Source organism: Bufo bufo, chromosome 7 (genome assembly GCF_905171765.1).
Source record: "Bufo bufo chromosome 7, aBufBuf1.1, whole genome shotgun sequence".
NCBI classification, from domain to species: Eukaryota; Metazoa; Chordata; class Amphibia; order Anura; family Bufonidae; genus Bufo; species Bufo bufo.
The window spans coordinates 222,950,613-222,961,115 of NC_053395.1; the positions used below are offsets into that span (position 1 = coordinate 222,950,613).

The 10,503-nt window shown below is 44.1% G+C and overlaps 1 protein-coding gene across 2 annotated transcripts in view; it reads right to left on the reverse strand.

The window, feature by feature from the left end:
• The window catches only part of TMBIM1 (transmembrane BAX inhibitor motif containing 1), a 30,388-nt gene extending 20,093 nt beyond the window's left edge, over window positions 1-10,295 (reverse strand). The window contains exon 1 of one of the 2 annotated variants that reach the window (XM_040441285.1): window positions 10,153-10,295. The gene's annotated coding sequence lies outside the window, so the exon portion shown is untranslated. Of the gene's footprint in view, window positions 1-10,124 lie in introns of both variants that reach the window. The other variant, XM_040441286.1, reaches the window with a different exon arrangement.
• Window positions 10,296-10,503: the final 208 nt, after the last annotated feature.

The following is a 10,503-nucleotide window of genomic DNA, read 5'->3' on the forward strand; positions in this document are numbered from 1 at the left end:
CAAAAACACTTCCGTTACTGATGATACAAACGTCTGCATCCGTTATGAACGGATCGGTTGTATAATCTATAACATAGCCAAGACGGATCCGCCATGAACTCCACTTAAAGTCAATGGGGGACGGATCAGTTTTCTATTGTGGCAGAGAAAACGGATCTGTCCCCATTGACTTGCATTGTGAGTCATGATGGATCCGCATTGCTCCACATCCCAGGACAGAAAGCAAACCGCAGCATGATGCGGTTCACTCTCCGGTACAAGAACAGAACGGAATGCATTTTGGTGACTCCGTTCTGCTCAGTTACATTTTGTCCTCATTGACAATAAATGGGGACAAAACTGAAGAGTTTTTTTTTCCGGTTTTGAGACCCTATGACGGATCTCCATACCGGAAAATAGAAACGCTGGTGTGAAAGTAGCCTTATATTGGTGATCTATGTTCAGGAGGGGTCATCAATATCAGATCGGCGAGGGTCCGACTCCCAGCCCCCCCGCCGATCAGCTACATGAAGAGGAGGCGGCGCTCCGTGCTAGCGTTACATCCTCTTCATTACACTGCCCTTCGTCTTGGTGGCGCAGTGCAATTACAAGTACTCGCTCCATTCACTTGAACAGAGCAAGTACTTGTAATTACACTGCACCATTGCTGCAAGGGAGATGAGGCGCAGTGTAATGAGGAGGAAGCAGCGCTCGTCTGGACCCCCACCGACCAGACATTGATCACCTATCCTGGGGATAGGAACTGCAACCGCTCTAAAGGGCATCTGTCAGCAGATTTGTACCTATGAAACTGATGTTTTATAATATATGCAAACGAGTGGGGGCTTTGTCATTACAGAGCTGAACCCGTTGCTCCTAGAGGCTCATTTGCATATATTAAAACATCACTTTTCTCAGCAATGTCGCACATATGAACATGGGACCAACACAGACGTCTTCAGCTGCCGAGCGCACATGTAACAGGTCAGCCGGTGTCATAGGTACAAAACTGCTGACAGATGCCCTTTATTTATTTATTTTATGCACTTATATAGCGCTACTATATTCCACAGCGCTTTACAGACATTATCCTTTTAAAGGGATTCTGTCAGCTGGACTTTAGTAACGGAGCTTTTGACATCATCACATCAGTCTCCTCGATTTGTTTTAAAATACACCAGTATTATTACTGCCATCTGTCTTGTCATTTTGTTAAAAGCAATTTTTTTTATTATATTTTTATTGTTAATATGCTAATTACCTCAGTAATGTGCCCAAGGGGCTGTCCCTCTGGCCGTTTGTGCCCAGCCGCGTCCATTCTCTAGGAGCCCAGCACCGCCCCACTGCTAATTATTCTCTCATCGCCGATGGCGCGCTGTAATCTTGCGCATGCGCCCTGGATCCACTGGTCAGCGCCCGCGCGGTGTCCTGGCAGCAGCCTCAGCGAACGAAGTGCGCATGCGCCAGCTGTCTGTGCACTTCGCTCGTGGGCACTGACCAGTGGAGTGAATCCAGGGCGCATGCGCGAGATTACGGCGCACCATCGGCGATGAGAGGAGTGAATAATTAGCAGTGAGGCGGTGCTGGGCTTCTAGAGGATGGACGCGGCTGGGCACATTACTGAGGTAATTAGCATATTAATAAAAGCAATTTTTTGGGTAAAATGACAAGACAGATGGCAGTAATACTGGTGTATATTAAAACAGATCGAGGAGACTGATGTGGTGATGTCAAAAGCTCCGTTACTAAAGTCCAGCTGACAGAATCCCTTTAAGGCTCCTGAGCCCCATTGCAAAGACCCCAATGGGCCACAAGCAACCATGGGCCATTTATAATACTGGTGTCTTCTCTGACAACTCAAAACAAATAATAATTAGATAAATGTGGTGTTTCTTTAAGACTGAACACATAATCGAGAAGTCACCACGGAAGAATGTGATCGGGGTGTGACGCAGGACCATTCCAGGAATGAACTTTTGAACAAACTCAAAAATTCCTCCATTTATATTCCATATACAAAGAAGAAACAAAGTAACATTGTTAAAGTATCAAATGCGCCTGTTGCAGGAGGGAAATAATGGTCAAGTGACTGCTACAGTACAGCCTGCGGCCAGTGGCATACACACAATCCATGGGGCCCCGCTGCGAAACTGATCCGTGGGGGCCCCCTCCCCGTCAACGCCCCCCCAACCCGCCGCCATATAGTGCACCACGCTGATGATATAACCTAGGTATCTCCTTATATGATTATATATGTGCAGCTGGTATAAGTTATACATCTAAATATACCAGGCCAGCTCACATATAATAATATACAGAACATACCAAGGCCAGATAGTAACTCTTACCTGACCTGGCTCAGGCTGAAAGTCTGTGGCAACTGGCAAGGCTGAACGCTGGAGGCTGGCCGGGCTCGGTGTGGGCTCTGGCTGGATGAATGAGCGCTGCTCCGGGGCCTGGCTCAGGCTGGCAGAGAGGACGAGGCGAGGTGGGGGGAGTGACTGTAGTATAGAGTCAGACTACGGGCAAGTGGGCAGTGGCGGACTAGAAGTGGCTCCCGCGCTCCTCTGTTCCCAACTTCCTGCCGGACCTGCAGCGCTGATAACACTGTGACGTCACGTAAGCGCGCGCAACTGCGACCCCTGTATGTACGCCCCAACTACAACTCCCAGCATCACCAGACAGCAGCAAGCCTAAATTTGTACTTCCACCAGGTCTAGAAAGCCACAGGCTGAAGACTAATGCAAGAACGAGAAGGTATACCCCAATGTGCGCAGTCTGTTCATCCCTTTATAAGCAGATGTAGCAGAGTTAACAAATGGCCTCAACCGTAACTATGTACTTTTACCTAGAACTGCAGGTGTCAGCATCAGGTACCAGCAATGCATTTCCCACGTAAAACCAGTTCTGCTACATTATGTAGCAGAGCTGGTTTTGTCATGCATTTCTTTTGCCTTCATATGGTAAAATATAGCAGAGTTAGTTATAAAGCCATTGATAGGCCAATGAAGTATATTACCATATGAAGGCAAAAGAAATGCATGACAAAACCAGCTCTGCTACATCCAAGCATATACTAGAAGCTCAATAGAAGTGCCTACACAAAAGAGCTGCACCCCAAGACAACAGAAAGACCCCCATTACTTCATAGCACAAGTCACCAGCCATAACTTTACATACATTGCCCAACTCTCAGCCCTCACTCTGAAAGCCGGACCGGTGTTCTGACACTTTTCTATACCCGGAAGTGATGTAGCTGCACCGGAAGTCACGTGGACGCGTTGGAGTCAGCTGGAGGAGGGGGTGTGCGCGCTGCGAAAGCGCATTCGGCTAAAGTATGTTAATCTGGCAGAACGCCCCTGCATTTTCCCAGCCCTCCATTTCTTTACTATCCATCATCTCTTTCTTTACCATCAATGGCGGCATAGAGTCAGTTTTAGCAAATGCCGAGCGCAACGAGGCCGAGCCCGATGCGTGGCGAGCAAAGCGAGCCCGCGAGGGTACAAATTAATGTAGATTGCGGGCTCGCGGCGTTCTGCCAGATTACTATACTTTAGCCGAATGCGCTTGCGCAGCGCGCACACCCCCTCCTCCAGCTGATTCCAACGCGTCCACGTCACTTCCGGTGCAGCTACATCACTTCCGGGTATAGACTTTTGTCCGGGTATAGAAAAGTGGCAGAACACCGGGCCCGGTCGCAAGTGCGACCCCTGTATGTACGCCCCTGCCTGAGGCCATCACAGCATGCTGGGGGTTGTAGTTTTGCACAGCAGAAGAGCCACAGGTTGGAGCAGGTAGTGATAAGACATCAGAGACCAGCGCGTACCACACGCGTTTTATATATTCATGCCGCGTGACCTTCCCACCTACTAATACCCATCGGTTTTTGGAATGTTCAGGTTTACTTTATTTGCTGAAAAGAAAAGAATGTCCGTCCTGTACCAGTCCATCTGAACATGCAGTGCGCTGCCTGGTACCGCCGTAAACTGTACACAGGACCCTGCTAACGGCCAAGTCAAAAATCCTGACAATAACCCAGAAGCAAAAATACCCCAGAAAAACAATAGGAGTGTAGAATATGTGGGAGACATCCAAGTTAGAGAGGTGGCATTAAATGGTCCGCGTAAACAGCGCCACTCTCACCCATGGCTGAACCCGGTATTGCAGCGCAAGTCAATAACAGACAGCCCAGTGCAAGAGTTTCTGGAGAAAACAAAGCAGAAGCTAAAATGTTTCTGGCCTCCAGTATGGCCTGTTCACATCTGCATCGGAAGGCGCCATCACAGTTCTCGGCAGTGCAGCATGCGTTGCTGGTCTTCTCAATGCGACAGACACTACAACCGAACCCATTATATGAGTCAGTAGGGGCGGATAAGCGATGGATCCGACACTGCATCCTGTTTCCTGTTTCCAGCGCAAACCATGACACAGATGTGAACAGAGCCTTACGCAGCCATTGACTTCTGCTTTAATAGAGAGCTGCCTAGACCAGGGGATCAGCCACCTTCAGCATGCCAGCTGCCGTGAAACTACAACTCCCAGCATGCAAACATGCCCGGCTCCTCTTTTAACTCCTATAGAAGTGAATGAAGCATTCTGGTAGTTGTCGTTTCTGAACAGCTGGAGGTTGCTGATCATTGAACTAGACTAATACAATGTAACAACACTTCAGCTGTGTGAGCAGGTCTCGTGCAAATGACACATGTGCATGATATCTTAGAAAAGACAGCTCGTTTTGACTCTATGACCTGCGTCAGATATGATCAGGATGGGTTTTCAGCTTATGCATGCTAACAATGTTTCCATTCACTGACACCAAACCGTGATATACAGAGTATATTAGATAAACCGTGATATACAGATGAAAGCTGGATCCCTCGCCATACGGTGCCCTATGTAGCATAGCTCCCCCTTCTCATTGTTTTCCCCTCTTGACCTGGCAGTGAACAGGAACTGCACCTCCAGTAAGTACTCAGAATACTCCTCCTGGCAGAACCAGCTCCATTCAGCGAATCCGGAAAGAGGTCTGCCTGCCCCGAGCGTGTTTATATGTGCAGCAGACGCACCGCACCCTTCAGTAACCGCACCTACAACAAGAAGCCAGTGTACTCCGCTCCGAGCAACGGCGCACCAACAAACCTCCACTTGTACGAAGGGAAACGAGGAGCAGCCAAAACAGTACAGTAACTAGAAGAGGGACGGGAGGTCGCAGCAATGTGACGGAAACCATGATCTCCATGAGCAGTCGCCTTAAAGGGGATTCTCCCATCTCAAACAGGTTTTCTGGGTCCTAGATATCCATGACGCATCCACAAGATGGTCAGAGAGTAGGTGACGGCAGCATCTTCCTCCATAATCCTCTAGTAGTCCCAAACCCGAAGCAGATCGGCCGGCGCCACTAATGGCTCAAATCCTACTTATCACAATTCACTACTTTATGTGTCTCCCCAATTCCTCATAGATTGCAAGCTCCTGACTCCTAGTGTTTCAGTTGTATATTAGCCAGCTAGTTTTGTTTTGTACATGAACCCTATGAATTTGTAAAGCGCCGCGGATTATGGTGGCGCTATATAAATACATTTTATTATTAGAAATTCTTTATTAATAGTTAGTCCATGACAAATGTACAAAAAAGACCAATCAAAGCAGCAACGTTTCGACGACGCAGTAGTCTTTGCCAAGCATGTGTATTCTACCAGTCAAATTGGGTCGGGTTCACACGAGGGCACAGATACGAATTCTCACATTTTACTAGAGATGGTTTCTGATGTTCTTCTTAAAGCCGCAGCGCTAGGAAAACCTCCAAGAGCTGCTCCTTTGGGAAATTGCAATTGTGATGCCAAATATTGTATAAAGCAGCTGGTTGTGATTTTCCCTCAAGACATTCGGAGCATCGAAGATGTAAATATAAATGAACTACAATGTGACATCTATGAATGCAGGACAAGTGCTGATCTAATGTATCAAATCTGATTCATATTTTTGTTGCTGTGCTTGACCTTTCTTGAAGTTTCCCTTTTTATGAGTAAAAATGTGTGACGTGGATTATGTGGCGTCACCTCCTCGGGTTCTCACCAGGAAACCAATAATAAATATTTACTGTACGTCTGACTCTCTGAGATTATATGTATACCGCACCAAACATCCTATTGATGGACTCCACCGCAATATCACATGATAGAACCACATGAGAAAGTAACAAACAGAGATCCAGAAGAATTCTAAAAAGTTGATTACATTGTATTTCAGTCAATAAATCAAGGAACATGAACATAGAATATATATAAGGAGAAGACTGATTCACTGGATATCATGTGCAAGAATATACCATAATACTACCCCCTATGTACAAGAATATAACTACTATAATACTGCCTCCTATGTACAAGAATATAACTACTATAATACTGCTCCTGTGTACAAGAATATAACTACTATAATACTGCTCCTATGTACAAGAATATAACTACTATAATACTGCCCCCATGTACAAGAATATAACTACTATAATACTGCCTCCTATGTACAAGAATATAACTACTATAATACTGCTCCTATGTACAATAATATAACTACTATAATACTGCCTCTTATGTACAAGAATATAACTACTATAATACTGCTCCTATGTACAAGAATATAACTACTATAATACTGCTCCTATGTACAAGAATATAACTACTATAATACTGCCTCCTATGTACAAGAATATAACTACTATAATACTGCTCCTATGTACAAGAATATAACTACTATAATACTGCTCCTATGTACAAGAATATAACTACTATAATACTGCCTCCTATGTACAAGAATATAACTACTATAATACTGCTCCTATGTGCAAGAATATAACTACTATAATACTGCCTCCTATGTGCAAGAATATAACTACTATAATACTGCCTCCTATGAGCAAGAATATAACTACTATAATACTGCCCCTATGAGCAAGAATATAACTACTATAATACTGCCTCCTATGTACAAGAATATAACTACTATAATACTGCTCTATGTACAAGAATATAACTACTATAATACTGCCTCCTATGTACAAGAATATAACTACTATAATACTGCTCCTATGTACAAGAGTATAACTACTATAATACTGCTCCTATGTACAAGAATATAACTACTATAATACTGCTCCTATGTACAAGAATATAACTACTATAATACTGCCTCCTATGTACAAGAATATAACTACTATAATACTGCTCCTATGTACAAGAATATAACTACTATAATACTGCTTCTATGTACAAGAATATAACTACTATAATACTGCCCCTATGTACAAGAATATAACTACTATAATACTGCTCCTATGTACAAGAGTATAACTACTATAATACTGCCTCCTATGTACAAGAATATAACTACTATAATACTGCTCCTATGTACAGGAATATAACTACTATAATACTGCCCCTATGTACAAGAATATAACTACTATAATACTGCTCCTATGTACAAGAATATAACTACTATAATACTGCCTCCTATGTACAGGAATAGAACTACTATAATACTGCTCCTATGTACAAGAATATAACTACTATAATACTGCTCCTATGTACAAGAATATAACTACTATAATACTGCTCCTGTGTACAAGAATATAACTACTATAATACTGCTCCTGTGTACAAGAATATAACTACTATAATACTGCTCATATGTACAGGAATATAACTACTATAATACTGCTCCTATGTACAAGAATATAACTACTATAATACTGCTCCTATGTACAAGAATATAACTACTATAATACTGCATCTATGTACAAGAATATAACTACTATAATACTGCATCTATGTACAAGAATATAACTACTATAATACTGCTCCTATGTACAAGAATATAACTACTATAATACTGCTCCTATGTACAGGAATATAACTACTATAATACTGCCCCTATGTACAAGAATATAACTACTATAATACTGCTCTTATGTACAAGAATATAACTACTATAATACTGCTCCTATGTACAAGAATATAACTACTATAATACTGCTCCTGTGTACAAGAATATAACTACTATAATACTGCTCCTATGTACAGGAATAGAACTACTATAATACTGCCCCTATGTACAAGAATATAACTACTATAATACTGCCTCCTATGTACAAGAATATAACTACTATAAAACTGCTCCTATGTACAAGAATATAACTACTATAATACTGCCTCCTATGTACAAGAATATAACTACTATAATACTGCTCCTGTGTACAAGAATAGAACTACTATAATACTGCTCCTATGTACAAGAATATAACTACTATAATACTTCCTCCTATGTACAAGGATATAACTACTATAATGCTGCTCCTATAGATCACATGACCAGTAACCAGGTCACTATTCACACGCAGCGCCGCTGATGTCATCGGTATTATATAAGGATTAGTTGACCTCGGCAGCACAGATTCGGCGTCTGATGTTACACTGGGGTTTCAGGCTCCACAGGTTATTCATTCTGTGTATTAATAGGTTATGTCTCTTATGTCAGATGTCCTGTAAAGCTTCCCCATAATGATGTAAACTACAACCTTTACTTGTGATGTCACTTATGTCACATGATGCGTACAAGGGACGACTTGTGCCTGCAATCGTGTAATATAATGACATCATGGCTGCACTGTAAATATTGCTATGGCCCATTACGACAAGGTAAAAGTCTTGGTCGTCCGCGGTACCTGCGGTAACAGTCAAAGCGGAACGCATGGAGCCTGTACAGTGACGGTACCTACAGTCTCCTTAGAAGGGAGCCATGGGCATTTGGCGCGCCCTTTTGATGCCTCCATAAGGCGGTGCATTAAATGGATACTGTCCTGTGTATGAGGCCGAATTAGAAGAAAATGGTATCTGACTAGGCTCCAACAGCTGCTTTTTTACTGTTTCTCTGCATTATATCAGGCTAAAAAAATAACTAAAACATAATTAAAAACGTCAAAACACAACGTAGATCCTACATTACACAGATGCTGAGTGTAGGGTCGGAGCTCATCCAGCTCTGCTACATCTGTACTTCAGATCTACTGACTCTAGACAGATTTCTGATACAGTTTGTTTTTTAAATGGTGAGAAAGCAACAAAGTATCTTCTGTTTTTTAAATAGATACCCTGTTAATACCCACAGCAGAAGGCAGCTGGAGCTCTGCCGCCTCTTAAAGGGGAAGTCCCCTTTTATTTTTCCTGCTAAAGCCTATTGGACCAGCCACCTCAATGGCAACCGCAGATACTGTATACGTGTACGGATGAGCCTTGTATATAAACATTGATATGTGTGTGACCCGAGAGCTGCACACAAGGAAGCAATGACACAGACAGATGTGGCCCCCGGGATCAGCTCTTAAGGGCCACAATGAGAAGACTTGGGGGAACTCTTAACTCTTTAGGTAGTCAGCCAGGCTGTGGTTAGTAGAAGTGGACTTCCCCTTTAAGTACTGCATCTAGGTATATAAATACATAGCTACATATCATATATAGGCGTGATCCGTATAGATAAAGTGAATGGAAACAAAATAGCGGTGGAGACAGTGGTGGTGGGGGGGGGGGGGTTGATTTTGGGTCTTGTACCCCCCCATACTTATAAAAACACACACAGCAAACTGATCCCAATGGTAGCACAGTATACGGACCCTCGCCCCAGACGCTTACAGTCTTAGGCCTCCTGCAATGCACGAACACCCACCGTGGGGCAGCTGCAGCGGATCGCGGACCCATTCACTTTAATGGGTCCGCGATCCGGCCATTCTGCAAAAAGATAGGACATGTTGTGGAACGGAAGTACGGGACGAAACCCCACGGAAGCACTCCGTAGTGCTTCCGTAGGGTTCTGTTCCGCACCATTCCACATATCCGGATTTGCAGACCCATTGAAGTGAATGGGTCCGCACCCGTGATGCGGAATGCACACGGAAAGGTGCCCGTGGATTGCGGATCCGCAAATGCGGCTTTGGAGCGCACACGTTCGTGTGAAAGAGGCCTCATATAAGAGCGTCCCATGCTGGCAGCAGACCCCCTCCCCCTCTGCCCACCTGCCACACAATGCAGTGTAAACACATTGCCATGTAACATCTTGCGGTAGATACAAGGTTTATGCCCCCTGCACCCCCCTACCCCACGTATTAAGGCGCCGCTCTCCTACCTCAGCTTCCGTCGTATCCTCCTGCCCGGGGATTTCTGACCTGACTAGTCTAGAACTCAGGAATTAAGTGTTGGGTGTGGATGGAAAAGACTTTCTCAACACTCCCTACTCCACTACAAATGCCAAACCTAGGATGTGTGACCGCAGCGCCCTCTGCCAGGCCGCTCTGGGTATTGCAAGTCACATCATTAACCCTCTACATACTGGAAGATGCCTGCACTACAGTGACAAGAAAAAAGTTAAAGTTAAGCCTCATTCACACATCAGTGTTTTGATCAGTGATTGTGAGCCAAAAATAGTAGTGGAGCCTCCGCAGACGTCAGGTATAAGGGAGAGATCTGCACCTGTCCG